We start from the raw sequence: 18,858 nt of genomic DNA on the forward strand, positions 1-18,858 counted from the left end.
GGACAATACTCCAAGATTACTTAGAGTTCGACCTGTCTCCCAAACTAATCAAAATATGTCTTGTGCACGATAAGAAGACTAGCACTACCCCTTAGGAAGAGACCACAGGAGAGGTTTTCAATTGGAGGTGTTGAAGACTCCAACGAAAGTGTCATTTGCTCTTCATCAACACCCAACTCTGAATGCTTATCCCTCACCATCCAACAAGCCCACAAAGAATCGTCATGTGCAGAATCGCCAACAAACCAACACTTGTGCTAGCTCTCAATGCAATCCCCAATACAACATAGCCCTACCACCAACTCCAACAACCTTCCGCCAGCCACCTTGGCCATCAACAGGCCCCCAGGACCTTCTTCCACATTACCACCAACACTCCTCCACGAAAACCACAGGCGTCCTTGTCACCTATATCTTTGGTGCATGCTACAGCCTACTACCTACGACGGTGAGTGCCATGGGACTGGCACTCGTCTAGGAGGGGATAATGTTAACCCTCAAACGAACGAAGGTGGAAAATATGGAAAAGCTAAAGCAGAAGACAAAGACAAAGGCCAAGGCAAAGAGAAATGGAAGACAAGGACGCACAAGGAGAAGAGTCCTAAATAAGGGAGAAAGGCGTACAAGGAAAAGCGCAAGTCAACTTTTGTAAAAGAGCGCAAGCGCATCATGGTTTAATTCAAGGAGCGCCGCGGGCTCTCACCCGTCTAATTTGTAAATATAGACAGGTGGTGGAAAGGAATCTAGGAAGATAGAAGAACAATGGGAAAGAGGGCCTAGGCTACGGCCGGCCATGTAAAAAAGGGGAAAAGGGGATGACCACCCAAAAGGGATTTAGGGTTTTGTATATAAAGTTGAAAAGTGAATGAGAAGCTCATTCTTGTGTGTGGCCAAAAGTAACTCTCCTCTTCTTCCTCTTCTTCTTGTTCTTGCTTGCTTGAGCTTGTGCTTGAGAGAGGGAGTGTGAGTGTGAGGGAGTGAGTGTGTGAGGGTGAGGGACCAAGGAGGAGAAGCTCTCCATCTTCTCCTCTCTTCTTCTCTTCTCTTCTCTTCTCTTGTCTTGCTCGCGGACATGGAGCTTGGAGTGTGGAGCTTGAGGATGGAGCTTGCTTGAAGCTTGCACTTGGATCGTGGAGCTACCGGAGTGCACGGGAGAGGAGGTAACTCGAACAGCATCAAGGTAAGCTCACTACACCCGTAAGGTAGGCATTGCGCATCGGCTATGTGAGAGGTAGCCACTAGTGCTCGGCTTGGAATGCTTGAAACAATAAGTGGTCCGAGGGTCTCGGCGGTTGAGTGAAAGCTCCCACAACATGGAGGAGATGCTGTGGTTTATGTTGACGCGATGATTGCATGGAGCTTTGACCGCAGCGTCTCGCGAAGGGGCGGAGGTCTCAATCGAGGAGTGGGATTTCTCGAGGGGATGTAGTCCAAAGGTGATGACGTATTTAGGGTTTGTCGTATCTATATTTTATATGCGACAACTAATTGAGTGTTTCAATGTATGGTATAAAATATATAGTGCAGCGTGGTTGCGCGAATGGTATTTCCATGTGGAGCGTATTGACAAAATGAGCTCCACAACAGATTGTGGTATCATGGCAAGGTTCAAGCAAGAGAGCCAACGACGAGCAACGGATTCAAACACGGTTATAGATGAGATGGAGTATTTTGGGAGCTTGCAAAGTATTGTCACGATGGATTACCGCAGCTTCTCCATGATTCTATTTGATGTGCAGTTGTTCAAAGTGGTACTTGAAGGAGCTGGAGCAATAGCTTGACAAGGTCCATCTGGATTTCTCGAAATAGATTCCGAAAAAAATGGACAGATTTGCACGACACGTTTGTGTTGCTGGCCCAATTGTGAAGATGTGCATGAACTCATGTATTTTTTAATTGTATTACAACATGGTACATGTCACAATAGTTAAATCTCTCTTATATGTGATTGTGAATATGTAATTTTATGTCCAAACTCCCGACAACCTTGATGGTAGTATGTTATACATTCAGCTCCTTGAAGTGCGAGAGTATATGATCAAAGCGGTGTTTCGAGCATAGTTCGGATACAGTGAGCTCACGGTCAGCTCAGGATACAGGTGCTACTCCTTGCTCTCATGGCGGTTCGAGAGAGCATGGCTCAGGTGGTTGCTGTGGAGGTACGAACGCAGTGTCTTCGTCTCGTCGTTCTACTGGAGTTGCGTCACCTCTAGGATTTGTCACACATGTGGGGACGTCTACTCCACTCACTCCGACTTTTGCTCAGTCATCCATAGATGGCACCCCTATGGGTACTACTCCGATAGATACTAACTCGGTAGGTACATGAGATGTACATGGGTCTCCTGGATATGCCCAAGAGTGTGGTCGCAGGTGGAAGAGGACCCATCTTAGGCATACCCTAGAGGGGTATGCCTACCTTGTAGATGATAGGTCAAGAGCCATCATCATGAATGATAAGGGGAGGAGGGTGATGGCTCGCATGAGAGAGCTGTGCCAGCAAGTTTTTCGACACAAGGTCTTGGATCATTGGAAGAACATAACGAAGGGGAGCAATGACTACATAGTAGCATCCTTGCATGAGGAGTTTCCGGTACCAACCGCAACAAATAGTTTTTCTACGGGTTGGATGATGGAGTACATGTATGCATATATGTTACACAGACGATCGTATGCATGCAAGGCACTCAAGAGTAGCGCTTCAAAGCTAGAGTGGCTAGACGCGGACGACTGGCGCTGACTCAGAGAGGAAGTTACAGATTCTTCAAGACATTGGAGACAGCAGCGCGAGGCGGCGAGGGCACGACTAGAGACTGGAGTGGTCCATCATCTTGGGAGTGGCGGCCACATGATATATCTGGAGGACTTTGCAAATTTTTCTTTTGTTTTGCTTGCTTATTTTTTTGCAATATCCTTTGTACTGACAATCGTGTTTCTAACAGTTGTATTTTATTTTCTTTGCAACACTCCATTATAAATCGCGATCCCACCGGCCTTGAGACTCAATACGTAGAGAGGCACAGTCTTAGTGCATTGATCGACCGATTGTATGGACGCGGCGGCTCTGTAAGTCACTCATCTTTCTTGTTTGTAGTTACCATGTTTAATTAGAATGCATTATTGTATGGTGGACTGATATGTATTTGTTTTTTTTTTTGCAGAGTCCGTTCGATGCTCCTTTGCGGTGTGGGACAAGGATTCGAATGGCGATGTTCTATAGCTCACCCTTGGATCCTTGGAGCTCATTGTTGAGATATCGAGCTCCACTCGTGATATGCTAGGGTGAACGTTGTGTATTTATGTCACCGACTTGTTAGTTGCAGATGCGGTTGGTACACCGCCCATGAATAATAACTAGATGACAGCTATCCTTATCTACTCTAGTTAGTGGTTCAGTCAGTATGCCACCTTAGTTATTTGAGTTTGGTTTGAGACCCATATATAGGGTTTTTCTATTTCTTTGTATGAGAGTTATTTTTGGCTTACACAACTAAGAAGAGGAAAACTGTTTTCAGCCTCCACTTGTGTGTGTATTCCCCCATTGTGCAAGCAAGAAAGCTACAAGTGAGACTCCTTCCTTCTCTCCCACAATCTTGACATGGTATCAGAGCCTTGTTCGTGGTAAGGAGCTCAAGAAAGCAAACCAAGTTTGTGGTGTTCTAGTAAGAGGACCAGTGTTGCTTTCATTTTTTTGTTTTGGGAGTAAGTCTTTGCAGGTAGCATAGCCGAAAAGTGCAAGAGTGCATTGTCTCAGATTGAGACGCCCTTCGCAGTGTAGCAAGAGGGCAGTATATGCTGCGGGAAAGGGCCTTAGCCCTTGGATGCTCTGTTTTTTTTATTTGAGGCCATTTTGGGGCCTGTTTTGGGGGCAGAAGTTTCTGCATGCACTCAAGAAAAGGCCCTGTTTTATGCTGTGCGACCACTGTTCTACAGGTCGGTGAAAAGTTACCATAGAAATTGCATTGTATGCCTATGCGTAGAGACATTGGGAGGTACAGAATCATCCTCGTTGCCTATTGATGCAAAATCGTTACTAGGAAGTGACTGTGTGGTTAAATACCACTTTTGTTAGTTTTGCAGATTTGCCCTTGTGAGGCTGAAGCATTGTTTTTTGCAGTGGCATCTTTGTAGTGTTCTATAATGGCGTATGATTCTCTTTCACATATTGTCACTGAAAAGCTTGACAAGAATAACTTCCAAGCATGGAAGTTTAGAATGACGAATTTCCTTATGGGAAAAGGATATTGGGAATTCATTGCAGGAAATGAAGAAGAACCCGTTCTTTCTAATGTTCCCAATCAACAGCAAATGCAGGCATTTAAAGCATGGCATGAGAGAGCCAGAAAAGTTATGTACTGGCTGTCCATCAGCATTTCAGACTCTATGATTGTGCATATTCAGGATGCAAGTATGCCAAAGGAGGCATAGGATACTTTGTCAAAAATGTATAGCATAAATACGCAAGCCAGGAAAATGCAGCTCAAGCAAGAGTTGCACAATGTGCAAAGAGAAAGTATGAGCATCAATGACTACCACATGAAGGTGAAGAAGATTGCAGATGCACTTGCTTCCATTGGGTCGCCAGTGAAAGATGATGATTTAGTTTCCGGGACCTTGAATGGTCTAGGAAAGGATTATGCACAGTTCTGAACATCCATTTCCGTCCGTGAAAGATTTTCTGATTTTGAGGAGTTGATTGCTCTTCTAATTTCTGAGGAGCAGAGAAATGGTGGTGTATCTTTTTCAGGAGAAACTTCAAAAGAAACTGTCTTCTACTCAAATGCTGGAAGAGGTAGAGGCAGAGGTAGAGGAGGCCGATCTGGAGGCCGTGGTAGAAATCAGAATATGCAACAAACTCAAGAAAACCAGTCCTATGGAGGAGAACGTGGTAACTCTAGAGGCAGGGGGAGCCAAAGAGGTCGTGGTGGATGGCAAAGAGGCCAAAATGCAAACAACAATGTTGAATGCTACTACTGTGGTAAAATAGGTCATATGGCTAAAGATTGCTATAAAAAGCAGAATGACATCATGAATGAAAAATTGCAACAAGGGAATTATGCATCTTCTAGTAGATAGGGTGATGACAGAAATGAGCATTTGTTTATGGTGCAGCACATGAACAATTCTATGACAAGTGCAGAAGAAAGCAACGAAGTGTGGTATGTTGACTTAGGTGCGTCAAACCACATGACAGGTCATGCAGAATGGATGCAGGATGCAAGGAAAGTGGAAAAACTAGGATTTGTGGAGACTGGTAATGATACTGCACATCCTATTGTGCAGATTGGAAAAATTCCTTTGTCTATGCAGGATGGGAAAAAGAAATACCTATCGGATGCATTTCATGTCCCGAATATCACCAAGAACCTGGTTTCTGTTGGTCAAATGGTTGAGCAGGGATTGCAGGTCAGATTTAATCCTCATGGATGCTTTATTGAGGATATGAAAAATAAAGGTCCCTTGATAGCAAAAGGAAAGAAGAAGGGCAGAATGTTTACATTGGATGCAGACATGCCTGAATTGAGTGCAGCAATGTTTGCACATGGTACCGGTGTAGTTGTAGATATTGATATCTGGCATAAACGCATTGGTCATGTTAATGTACAGCGACTTAAATCAATGCAGGCCCAAAATATTGTTGGAGGATTGCCTAAATTCAAGGTTGTAGAAATGCATAATGCATGTGAAGCCTGTCAATTTGGAAAACACGCAAGGAAACCATTTCTTAGACATGTTCAAGAGAGTAAGAAACCATTGGAATTAATCCACTCTGATGTGTGGACTACTAAAGCTGCATCTATTGGAGGCTATCATTATTTTGTCACTTTTATTTATGACTATAGTAGCAGAAAAGTTTGGGTGTATTTTATGAAAAAGAAAAGTGAAGTGTTTGGGCATTTCAAAACTCTTAAAGCTATGGTTGAAAAAGAAACAGGCCTGCAAATAAAATGCCTAAGGTTAGATGGAGGGGGAGAGTACCTCTCAAATGAGTTTGCAAGGTTCCTACAAGAGCATGGCATAAAGCATCAATATTCATGCAGTCATACCCCACAACAAAATGGAATTGCAAAAAGGAAAAACAGGCATATTGGAGAGATATCTTGTGCCATGCTCAACGAAAAAGACCTGCCAGATTTTTATTGGGCTGAAGCAGTTGCTACAGCAGTCTACATAATGAACATGACTCCCACTGCAGTAATACATGGTATGACTCCAGAGGAGAGGTATACTGGTAGGAAACTAGATATTTCTCATTTGAAAATTTTTTGTTGCATTGCCTATGTTCATGTGCCAGATGAGTTGAGATCCAAGTTGGATCCAAAAGCTGAGAAGTGCTTCTTTATTGGTTACTCTCTGCGTAGAAAGGGTATAGATGCTATAACCCTTCTACTCGTAAGTTTACAGTGAGCAAAGATGTTGTTTTTGATGAGATGAGTAGCTGGTATAGACCAGTAAATGTGATTGATAATGTAGATGCACAAAATGGTAATGCTGCATAGAATTCACAGCAGCAGTCACAAGATATTAGTGGACCTGGAGTGTCCTCTAGCAGTGGTTCACATTCTTCGCCATGGATAGTCAGATTGAGATCAGGAGAATCTTCTCAAAGCAATGCAGATAGTGGTATGCAGGTATCACGAAAAGGAAAAGAGAAGGTATATCAGCCCATGTTTGATGTGAATGCAGGTCACTCTTATGTGGATGGTGAATCCAGTGGCTCAGAACAGAGCATTGATGATGAGTTGGGTATTCCTTCTGTTGTTACACCTGGAGTAAGGAAGACCAGGGATGTTTTGAGAGCATCTGGAAGTGAGCCTACTTTGCGCAGGTCTACCAGAGCTAGGTATCCTGTGGATATGCTGAAATATGATGGATTTACAGCCATTCACTATGCCTATATAGTCAAAGTGATACAGGAACCAGAACCCACTTCTTTTGAGCAAGCCATGGAAAAAGAAAAATGGGAGAAAGCCATGGGTGAAGAAATGGATGCTTTGGAAGCAAATGCTACATGGGAATTGGTGCCTTTGCCTAAAGATAAGAATGTAATTGGTTGTAAGTGGGTTTATAAGGTGAAGCACAATGCAGATGGTTCTGTGAACAGATACAAGGCACGATTAGTAGTCAAGGGGTATGCACAAACATATGGCATTGATTATGAAGAAACATTCAGTCCAGTTGCAAGGATGGCAATCGTAAGAGCAGTCATTGCTATGGTTGCATCAAAGGGATGGTCTTTACATTAGATGGATGTAAAGAATGCCTTCTTGCATGGTGATTTGCAAGAAGAGGTCTATATGGAGCAGCCACCAGGTTATGTGCATGCTGTTCATCCTGAGTTTGTTTGTAGGTTGAAGAAGCAAGCACCTAAAGCATGGTCTGACAAGATAGGACAGTATCTTGTCACTATTGGCTTTCAGATTTCCAAGGCAGATTTCACACTTTATGTAAGAAAAACAGAGAAATGTATTATGCTGCTTGTCATTTATGTTGATGATTTGATTATCACAGGTGATAGTGATGAAGATATCCTTCATGTGAAAATGCTATTGAAGGAGAAGTTTGAGATGAAGGATTTGGGAGAGATGCGTTATTTCTTGGGCATTGAAGTGATTAGGTCACCAAGTGGGATATGGCTCTTGCAGAGGCAGTATGGATTGGACATGTTGTCCAAATATGGGATGATAGGCTGTAAGCCTATTTCAGTTCCTTTGGAGCAAAATGTGAAATTGAGCGCAGATATAGGTGAGCTTCTTGAAGACCCTACTATGTACAAACACATAGTAGGAAGTTTGATTTATATGACTATTACCATGCCAGATTTGAGCTATGCTGTTGGATTGGTAAGTCAGTTTATGCAGGCTCCAAGGAAACCATATTTGGATGCGGCTAGACGCATACTCAAGTATGTGAAGTCCACATTGCAGTATGGACTATTTTATGAGACTGGGATTCAGATACAGTTGCATGGATACACTGATGCTGATTGGGTTGGTAGTATTTCTGATAGACAATCTACCAGTGGATATGTGTTCTCTTTTGGAAGTGCTGCAGTGACTTAGAGTAGTAAGAAACAGCCTACAGTTGCCTTGTCGAGCACAGAGGCTGAGTACAGGGATGCAGCAATGGTTGCATGTGAGGTAGCTTGGTTGCATAAGCTACTTTATGATATGCATCAGCCTACAGATGGGCCAGTTGTCATTTATTGTGACAACATGAGTAGTATACACTTGGCAAATAACCCAGTATATCATGCTAGAACAAAGCACATTGAGGTGCATTATCACTATGTGCAAGAGAGGGTTTTACTAGGTCTTATTGATCTAGTTTATGTCAGCACAGAGGATCAGGTAGCTGACATATTCACGAAGGCGTTGGGTGCAGAGAAGCTACGCAAGTTCAGAGACCTGCTTGGTGTACAGGAATTGGGATTGAGCTCGAGGGGGAGTGTTGAGATATCGAGCTCCACTCGTGATATGCCAAGGTGACCGTTGTGCATTTATGTCACCGACTTGTTAGTTGTAATTGCGGTTGGTACACCACCCATGAATAATAGCTAGATGATAGCTATCCTTATCTACTCTAGTTCGTGGTTCAGTCAGTATGCCACCTTAGTTATTTGAGTTTGGTTTGAGACCCATATACAGGGTTCTTCTATTTCTTTGTATGAGAGTTCTTTTTGGCTTACACAACTAAGAAGAGGAAAACTGTTTTCAGCCTCCACCTGTGTGTGTATTCCCCCATTGTGCAAGCAAGAAAGCTACAAGTGAGACTCCTTCCTTCTCTCCCACAATCTTGACACTCATATACCCTTTTTTTTGGTCATGTGATCTGTGTAGACATTTTCTATGTAATAGTAGTATCTTGCCATGATTGTACCGGTCGTTTTCATTATGCAATCATGTATTTATTTCATATATCAGTTGTTGAGATATCGAGCTCCACTCGTGATACACCAGGGTGACCGTTGTGTATTTATGTCATCGACTTGTTAGTTGTTACGGACGCAGTTGGTACACCGCCCATGAATAATAGCTAGATGACAGCTATCCTTATCTACTCTAGTTCGTGGCTCAGTTAGTATGCCACCTTAGTTAGTTGAGTTTGGTTTGAGACCCATATATAGGGTTTTTCTATTTCTTTGTATGAGAGTTCTTTTGGCTTACACAACTAAGAAGAGGAAAACTATTTTCAGCCTCCACCCTTGTGTGTATTCCTCCATTGTGCAAGCAAGAAAGCTACAAGAGAGACTCCTTTCTTCTCTCCCATAATCTTGACATGGTATCAGAGTCTTGTTCATGGTAAGGAGCTCAAGAAAGCAAGCCAAGCTCACGGTGTTCTGGTAGGAGGAGCAATGTTGCTTTCATTCTCTGTTTTGGGAGCAGATCTCTGCAGGCAGCACAGCTGAAAATTGCAAGAGTGCATTGTCTCGGGTTGAGACGGCCTTCGCGCTGAAGAAAGAGGGCAGTCGACGACCCTATTTTTTTTATTTGAGGCCATTTCGAGGCCTGTTTTGGAGGTGGAAGTTTTCTGCACGCACTTAGGAAAAAGCCCTGTTTTATGCTGTGCAACCACTGTTCTACAGGTCCGTGAAAAGTTACCACAGATATTGCATCGTATGCTCATGTGCAGAGACATTGGGAGTTACAGAATCATCCTTGGTTCCTGTATATGCAAAATCGTCACTAGGAAGTGACTGTGTGGTCAAATACCACTTTCGCCAGTTTTGCAGTTCTGCCCTTGTGAGGCTGAAGCTGTGTTCTTTGCAGTGACAGAATTTTTTGCAGTGTTCTGTAATGGCGTCTGATTCTCTTTCACAGATTGTCACTGAAAAGCTTGACAAGAACAACTTCCAAGCATGGAAGTTTAGAATGACGAATTTCCTTATGGGAAAAGGATATTGGGAATTTGTTGCAGGAAATGAAGAAGAACCAGTTCTTCCTGATGTTCCCAATCAACAGCAAATGCAGGCATTTAAAGCATGGCATGAGAGAGCCAGGAAAGTTATGTACTGGCTGTCTATCAGCATTTCAGACTCTATGATTGTGCATATTCAAGATGCAAGTATGCCAAAGGAGACATGGGACACTTTGTCAAAAATGTATAGCACAAATACGCAAGCTAGGAAAATGCAGCTCAAGTAAGAGTTGCACAATGTGCAAAGAGAAAATATGAGCATCAACGACTACCACATGAAGGTGAAGAAGATTGTAGATGCACTTGCTTCCATTGGGTCGCCAGTGGAAGATGATGATTTAGTTTCTGTGACCTTGAATGGTCTAGAAAAGGATTATGCATAGTTCTGAACATCCATTTCCGTCCGTGAAAGATTTTCTAATTTTGAGGAGTTGATTGCTCTTCTAATTTCTGAGGAGTAGAGAAATGGTGGTGCATCTTCTTCAGGAGGAACTTCAAAAGAAACTGTCTTCTACTCAAATGCTGGAAGAGGTAGAGACAGAGGTAGAGGAGGCCGATTTGGAGGCCATGGTAGAAATCAAAATATGCAGCAAACTCAAGAAAACTAGTCCTATGGAGGAGGACGTGGTAACTCTAGAGGCAGGGGGAGCCAAAGAGGTCGTTGTGGATGGCAAAGAGGCCAAAATGCAAACAGCAACATTGAATGCTACTACTGTGGTAAAATGGGTCATATGGCTAAAGACTGCTATAAAAAGCAGAATGACATCATGAATGGGAAATTGCAACAAGGAAATTATGCATCTTCTAGTAGACAGGGTGATGTCAAAAATGAGCATTTGTTTATGGTGCAGCACATGAACAATTCTGTGACAAGTACAGAAGAAAGCATCGATGTATGGTATGTTGACTCAGGTGCATCAAACCACATGACAGGTCATGCAGAATGGATGGAGGATGTAAGGAAAATGGAAAAACCAGGATTTGTGGAGATTGGTGATGATACTGCACATTCTATTGTGCAGATTGGAAAAATTCATTTGTCTATGCAGGATGGGAAAAAGAAATACTTGTCTGATGTATTTCATGTCCCGAATATCACCAAGAATCTGGATTTTGTTGGTCAAATGGTTGAGCAGGGATTGCAGGTCAGATTTAATCCTCATGGATGCTTTGTTGAGGATATGAAAAATAAAGGTCGCTTGATAGCAAAAGAAAAGAAGAAGGGCAGAATGTTTATGTTGGATGCAGACATGCCTGAATTGAGTGCATCAATGTTTGCACATGGGATCGGTGTAGTTGCAGATATTGATATCTGGCATAAACGCATTGGTCATGTTAATGTACAGCGACTTAAATCAATGCAGGCCCAAAATACTATTGCAGGATTGCCTAAATTCAAGGTTGCAGAAATGCATAAGGTATGTGCAGCCTGTCAATTTGGAAAATAGGCAAGGAAACCATTTCCTAGACATGTTCAAGAGAGTAAGAAGCCATTGGAATTAATCTACTCTGATGTGTGGACTACTAAAGCTACATCTCTTGGAGGCTGTCATTATTTTGTCACTTTTATTGATGACTATAGTAGCAGAAAAGTTTGGGTGTATTTTATGAAAAAGAAAAGTGAAGTTTTTGGGCATTTCAAAACTCTTAAAGCTATGGCTGAAAAAGAAACAGGTCTACAAATAAAATGCCTAAGGTCAAATAGAGGGGGAGAGTACCTCTCAAATGAGTTTACAAGGTTCCCGCAGGAGCATGGCATAAAGCAGCAATATTCATGCAGTCATATCCCACAACAAAATGGAATTGCAGAAAGAAAAAACAGGCATATTGGAGAGGTATCTCGTGCCATGCTCAATGAAAAAGACCTGTCGGATTTTTATTGGGCTGAAGCAGTTGCTACATCAATCTACATAATGAACACGACTCCCACTGCAGCAATACATGGGATGAATCCAGAGGAGAGGTATACTGGTAGGAAACCAGATATTTCTCATTTGAAATTTTTTGGTTGCATTGCTTATATACATGTGCCAGATGAGTTGAGATTCAAGTTGGATCCAAAAGCTGAGAAGTGCATCTTTATTGGTTACTCTCTGCAGCAAAAAGGGTATAGATGCTATAACCCTTCTACTCGTAAGTTTAAAGTGAGCATAGATGTTGTTTTTGATGAGATGAGTAGCTGGTATAAACCAGTAAATGTGATTGATGATGCAGATGCACAAAATGGTAATGCTGCACAAAATTCACAGCAGTCGTCACAAAATATTAGTGGACCTGGAGCGTCCTCTAGAAGTGGTTCACATTCTTTACCATGGACAGGCAGATTGAGATTAGGAGAATCTTCTCAAAGCAATGCAGATAGTGGTATGCAGGTATTACGAAAAGGAAAAGAGAAGGTTGATCAGCCCATGTTTGATGTGAATGCAGGTCACTCTTATGTGGATGGTGAATCCAGTGGCTCAGAACAGAGCATTGATGATGAGTTGGGTATTCCTTCTATTGTTACACCTGGAGTAAGGAAGACCAGGGATGTTTTGAGAGCACCTGGGAGTGAACCTATTTTGCGCAGGTCTACGAGAGCTAGGTATCCTGTGGATAGGCTGAAATATGATGGGTTTACAGCCATTCACTATGCATATATGGTCAAAGTGATACAGGAACCAGAACCCACTTCTTTTGAGCAATCCATGGGAAAAGAAAAATGGGAGAAAGGCATGGATGAAGAAATGGATGCCTTGGAAGCAAATGCTACATGGGAATTTGTACATTTGCCTAAAGGTAAGAATGCAATTGGTTGTAAGTGGGTTTATAAGGTGAAGCACAATGCAGATGGTTCTGTGAACAGATACAAGGCAAGATTAGTAGTCAAGGGGTATGCACAAACATATGGCATTGACTATGAAGAAACATTCAGTCTGGTTGCAAGGATGGAAGCTGTAAGAGCAGTCATTGCTATGGCTGCATCAAAGGGATGGTCTTTACATTAGATGGATGTAAAGAATGCCTTCTTGCATGGTGATTTGCAAGAAGAGGTCTATATGGAGCAGCCACCAGGTTATGTGCATGCTGTTCATCCTGAGTTTGTTTGTAGGTTGAAGAAAGCCTTGTATGGCTTGAAGCAAGCACCTAGAGCATGGTCTGACAAGATAGGACAGTATCTTGTCACTATTGGCTTTCAGATTTCCAAGGCAAATTTCTCACTTTATGTGAGAAAAATAGAGAAATGTATTATGCTACTTGTCATTTATGTTGATGATTTGATTATGACAGGTGACAGTGATGAAGATATCCTTCATGTGAAAATGCTATTGAAGCAGAAGTTTGAGATGAAGGATTTGGGAGAGCTGCGTTATTTCTTGGGCATTGAGGTGTTTAGATCACCAAGTGGGATACAGCTCTTGCAGAGGCAGTATGGATTGGACATGTTGTCCAAATATGGGATGATAGGCTGTAAGCCTATTTCAGTTCCTTTGGAGCAGAATGTGAAGCTGAGCGCAGATATAGGTGAGCTTCTAGAAGACCCTACTATGTACAGACACATAGTAGGAAGCTTGATTTATATGACTATTACCAGGCCAGATTTGAGCTATGTTGTTGGATTGGTAAGTCAGTTTATGCAGGCTCCAAGGAAACCGCATTTGGATGCGGCTAGACGCATACTCAGGTATGTGAAGTCCACATTGCAGTATGGACTATTTTATGAGACTGGGATTTAGATACAGTTGCATGGATACACTGATGTTGATTGGGCTGGTAGCATTTTTGATAGACGATCTACTAGTGGATATGTGTTCTCTTTTGGGAGTGCTGCAGTCACTTGGAGCAGCAAGAAACAGCCTATAGTTGCCTTATCCAGCACAGAGGCTGAGTACAGGGGCGTAGCAATGGCTGCATGTGAGGTAGCTTGGTTGCATAAGCTACTTTATGATATGCATCAGCCTACAGATGGGCCAGTTGTCATTTATTGTGACAACATGAGTAGTATACACTTGGCAAATAACCTAGTCTATCATGCTAGAACAAAGCACATTGAGGTGCATTATCACTATGTGCGGGAGAGGGTTTTACTAGGTCTTATTGATCTAGTTTATGTCAGCACAGAGGATCAGGTAGCTGACATATTCACGAAGGCATTGGGCGCAGAGAAGCTGCGCAAGTTCAGAGACCTGCTTGGTGTGCAGGAATTGGGATTGAGCTCGAGGGGGAGTGTTGAGATATCGAGCTCCACTCGTGATATGCCAGGGTGACCGTTGTGCATTGATGTCACCGACTTGTCAGTTGTAGATGCGGTTGGTACATCGCCCATGAATAATAGCTAGATGACAGCTATCCTTATCTACTCTAGTTTGTGGCTCAGTTAGTATGCTACCTTAGTTAGTTGAGTTTGGTTTGAGACCCATATATAGGGTTCTTCTATTTCTTTGTATGAGAGTTCTTTTGGCTTACACAACTAAGAAGAGGAAAACTGTTTTCAGCCTCCACCCTTGTGTGTATTCCTCCATTGTGCAAGCAAGAAAGCTACAAGTGAGACTCCTTTCTTCTCTCCCACAATCTTGACATCAGTGTTATGATTTAAGTACACTTTGTCTTTATTTACATGAGCATTATACACATTTTTGAAACTATTTTGTATGGCCCAAATAAAACACATAGTGCCACAAATTTTTTTCCCCTGTTACCGTCGCTATTAGCATCGTAAATTTACTACACATGTTGCTATTAGCATCGCAAAATGAGTTCACAAAGAGTCATTATCAGCGTCGTTATATTTGCGACGCTAATACCGACGCAAATAGCGACGCTGATACCGACTGTTCTATAGCGTTGCCAATAACGACACCTTTTGCGACAATGGGGATGAATTTCTCTATGAACATTTTCGTCGCTTTTAACATCCGTATAAGGCTTATATCTTGTAGTGATTATCATATTTTAATAGCGAGGTGTGTGAATACAATTAGGACTATTGGGGCATTTTTTTCCCTCTCTAGGAGATTCTTTTTCCCTGGCCTTGTATATATGCCTACTCATCTTTAGGGCATACTTAGTTTTGTAAATCTTCTTTATTGATACCCTTCAATATACTTTGTCTTGTGCTTTCTTAAGATTTTTCTTCTCCGAATTGTGTGCATGTGTATTCATGCAATCCTAAATCCAATAATTGGCATTAGAGTAGGCTTCGACCTCTTTGGGTGTAGAACAACCCTAAATTCAACAATTGGTATTTGAGCATACTTCAACCTCTTGGACAGATTCATCTACATCATCTACTTGATTTCCTCTGATTGAAAAAATATTTTTTGAGCATTTGTAGATTGACAAATATTGTGGGGAAGCTTGTAGGGATTGGCATTGTCAAATTTTTTATTTGGATTTGTTCTGCCTTCATTTGCACTACTACTTGTACTATGCATGCTATTTTATTCTTTTGTGCACAATTTTCAATAATAGTCAATTATGTTTGTAAGAGCCTTTATATTCTACTTTGTGTTATGCTACGTAGCACATGTTGGTTTTGTGCATATTTTCCTCTATACATGCAAATATTGCATGAAGTGCAATCAATGGCAATGGTTGGCAACAATGGCATATTCCCTATGTTGGCCATTGAGAATAAGTTAGATAGAACCAAGTATTGACTATGGGCTAACATGATATGCAATGTATTATTGCAAAAGGGATTTGTAATGGTATGCATGGAATTGAAGTACACCTTGATATGTTCTAGAGGCTGCAAGTACAAGTTGTTGAGAATGTTGCAAGTTCTAGTTTTGTTCCTTCGAGCACCATTACAACCTACTCCTTAGAAAATTCATTGGGATCATAGAGATGTAGGGACTTATGCCCCTTTACTATTTTTGTTGTTAAAAATGTACTATAATCCCATACTTTCGCTCATATAAGGCAGCTAAAGATGCTTAGGATATACTTGCATATTTGTATTAAGAAAGAAATGAGACCCATGTTAACTACTTGTGTAAGCAATTAGATAGTAAACATATTGATGAAGGTGACTCTATGAATAGTTTTTTGAAAAAAATTAAAGATCTTAACAAGTAGTTGATTGGTGCATACGAGATTTTGCTAAATAATTTACTTGCGCATACGATTCTCAATGGTCTTCATGATTCTTATCAAAGTTTTGCCTTGGTAACATTAGAGAAAATTTGGACTCAAGTTTGAGCATTGTGAGAAATTTCACCTCAACATAGAGAGAAGTAATTCAAGAATCATTAAAAATGATCTAAAATTCATTATTTGTAAAGTTTCCTTATTCTCTCCAAAATACCCAAATTAGCTCATAGCTTGTAAATTAGCCCTAGTTAAGAGTCTAGATATCAATACTTGGAATAGACTACTTAGTGCTCACAATTTGATGGCTCGTATCTAGGTTGATTGTGATTAATTGCATAATCTCTTTTTATCAAAAGACGAGTCAAAAAACTATACAAAAGCTCAAAATTTATTTGCCATGTTATATGTTGAAATAATTTCTTTTTATGTATTCTCATATTTTGGAAGTAACTTCATAAATGTCATAAACAAGGATGGTTAGGCCAAAATCAACATCACAAATAGAGACAGATGGGGTTGAATTACTATCATAAACACAGATGGCAATGCTTGGATTATCATCAAATAGGTATAGTAGAGATCCATATCACCCTAATGTTCAGCTTCACCACGAGTACGAGCTCTTGCATAAGATTAAAAAAACTTGTCTCATGTCTTTTACATCCAAAGAAATGTATAGATCACAATGAAACAATAATGTAGATCTATGGTTCGATGGGAAATTGTATCCAAAATATAATTTACACAACTCTACATTTCTATTCAAGGATATAACATTCTTAGTTAGCTTTTTTGGAGATGGTTATAATGGCCTCTTTGGATATACACAATCTTTGGATGAAATTAGCAATGTATATAAATTAGAAAGAGATTTGTTAGAGAGTGAGAATGCTCCTTTGAGACTAATACTAAAGTAATGCAAGCACAAACTATTACAAAACAATGACACTATTTTAGAAATAGATAAATAGAAAGGAATTGAGGCTCAAAGAAACACTATTAGGGGTTTGCAAATGGTGCATAAAACTTCAAAAAATTCAAGATATGAGCATGTAAAGCAACAATGTTAAGAAGAGGATATACATAATGAAGTAACTAAGCTACTTGCTTCTTCTTTATCTATCCTAAAAAGTAAATTTTAAAGTATTTTATAATAACTAAACATTTTAATTTTGAATATAGAGATATCAAAGTGATATTGAAAGATGAAAAGTACAAAAAGCTCACAAAATGGGAGATTGAGTCGTTAAAAGGAAACTAACCCAACCCAAGAGATATCATGCCTTCTTAGATGAGATAGGTATATCCAAAGGAGGATGTACAACTATTTACAAATCTCTTAAAGCAAAGATGGAGGACTCTAGGCTACATGGATTGATATTGCCAAATCAATTATCACTCAAAAGAATATGGAAGCAAGTCAATAAATGAGTTCTGCATGTCCTAGAAGCTTCCTTTCATGTGTATTATGGAGCAACAAGAGAGGTGATCTATAATAAATACAATAACATATTTTATAACTTGAAATCCTTGTAGTCATACTTTATTCAATTATTTGAAGTGATTTTATATAAATGCTATGGCATCCTTAAATTTGTTCTCAAGCTCAGTGCTAAAAGGATATAAAGGTGGAATGGGTCAATAGCACCTTGATGAATAGGGCATTTGATCTAACAATTTGGAAGGAAAATCCAAAATGATTTAGTGTCTAGTCTAGGAAAAATATTTTTCCTAGGATCCTTTGAGGTGATCAATGTATTTATATTGAAAGTTTGCTTATTCCAATAGTTAGGTTGTTTCAAACCAAGAGTGTTACATGCCAATAATATACGTGCAAACTATCGACATAAAAAATGGGCCCAAATTTGGCTTCAGGGCTCTAATCGGGCCTCCTATACTCACCCAAAGAACCCCATGGTCATGTAGCCACTAGGAGTGTATAGACACTATCAATTGATTTATCAAAAGAATGTGTTTGTAGATATAATCTCTAGATTGTAGTCCAACGTGATGCCCTTCTCGACTCCAAGCAAAGGGAGTACTCAAACATGTAGGTGGTTAGCACCTCATAATGCTCCCCTTCCCCCCCAACTTATCGTTGTGGCCCCACTACGGCTCTCCTACACCTCCCAGGATTGGCCCCAAGATGCACTGTCTCAACATATAACACATACGCACAAAGTCCATTCTTCACACTAGTCGTTCTAGGAGATAGTATATTCCTCACCAAATCAGTTCCCAAGGAAAATAATTATACTAAACTTACAGCATAGGGAGCCTCACACTCATCGTGGGTTAATAGTTTGAAACCAAGTGCTAGGCATCTAGAAAATAGTTCTCTTTATACCATGTCGATGCAATGCAATGTAAAGTGGATGACTTTGAATGCACAAACATTTTACTTAAACAAAATCAACATTGTGAATGTGCTCATTCTTTTCATGATTTTCTTTCACTAAGCACTACTGCGATGACAAGGCAGTGCCGAACTACTCTTCGCCACTATACCTCTTAATAGTTAAAATAAAATCAAAATCTATATGAAAAGTGCAACAAACAAGTTAGATTTTGAACCATATTTAGCACATAAAATCCCCTCTCTCCCTATTGTTTATGGTTTCGCTTGCGATGGGTAGGTTAAGAGGTGTTTCCATGTATGTTTCTCCATAATGTAAGCAATAAATACACACTAAAATGTACAAATGGGGGTAAGCTAAGGAAATCCTCATGCCCTATCTCCATTATACTTGCAAAAATATAGCCCTAATTTTTCATAATTTTCCACATGTGATATCTAAAATTTTCTTAATTAAAACTAAAATTTCTCTATTTTTCACAATTATTTGTAATTAAAAATTTAGTTTT

This window comes from Lygodium microphyllum, chromosome 9, assembly GCF_053477565.2.
Source record: "Lygodium microphyllum isolate KBCC chromosome 9, Lygodium_microphyllum_v1.1.10, whole genome shotgun sequence".
NCBI classification, from domain to species: Eukaryota; Viridiplantae; Streptophyta; class Polypodiopsida; order Schizaeales; family Lygodiaceae; genus Lygodium; species Lygodium microphyllum.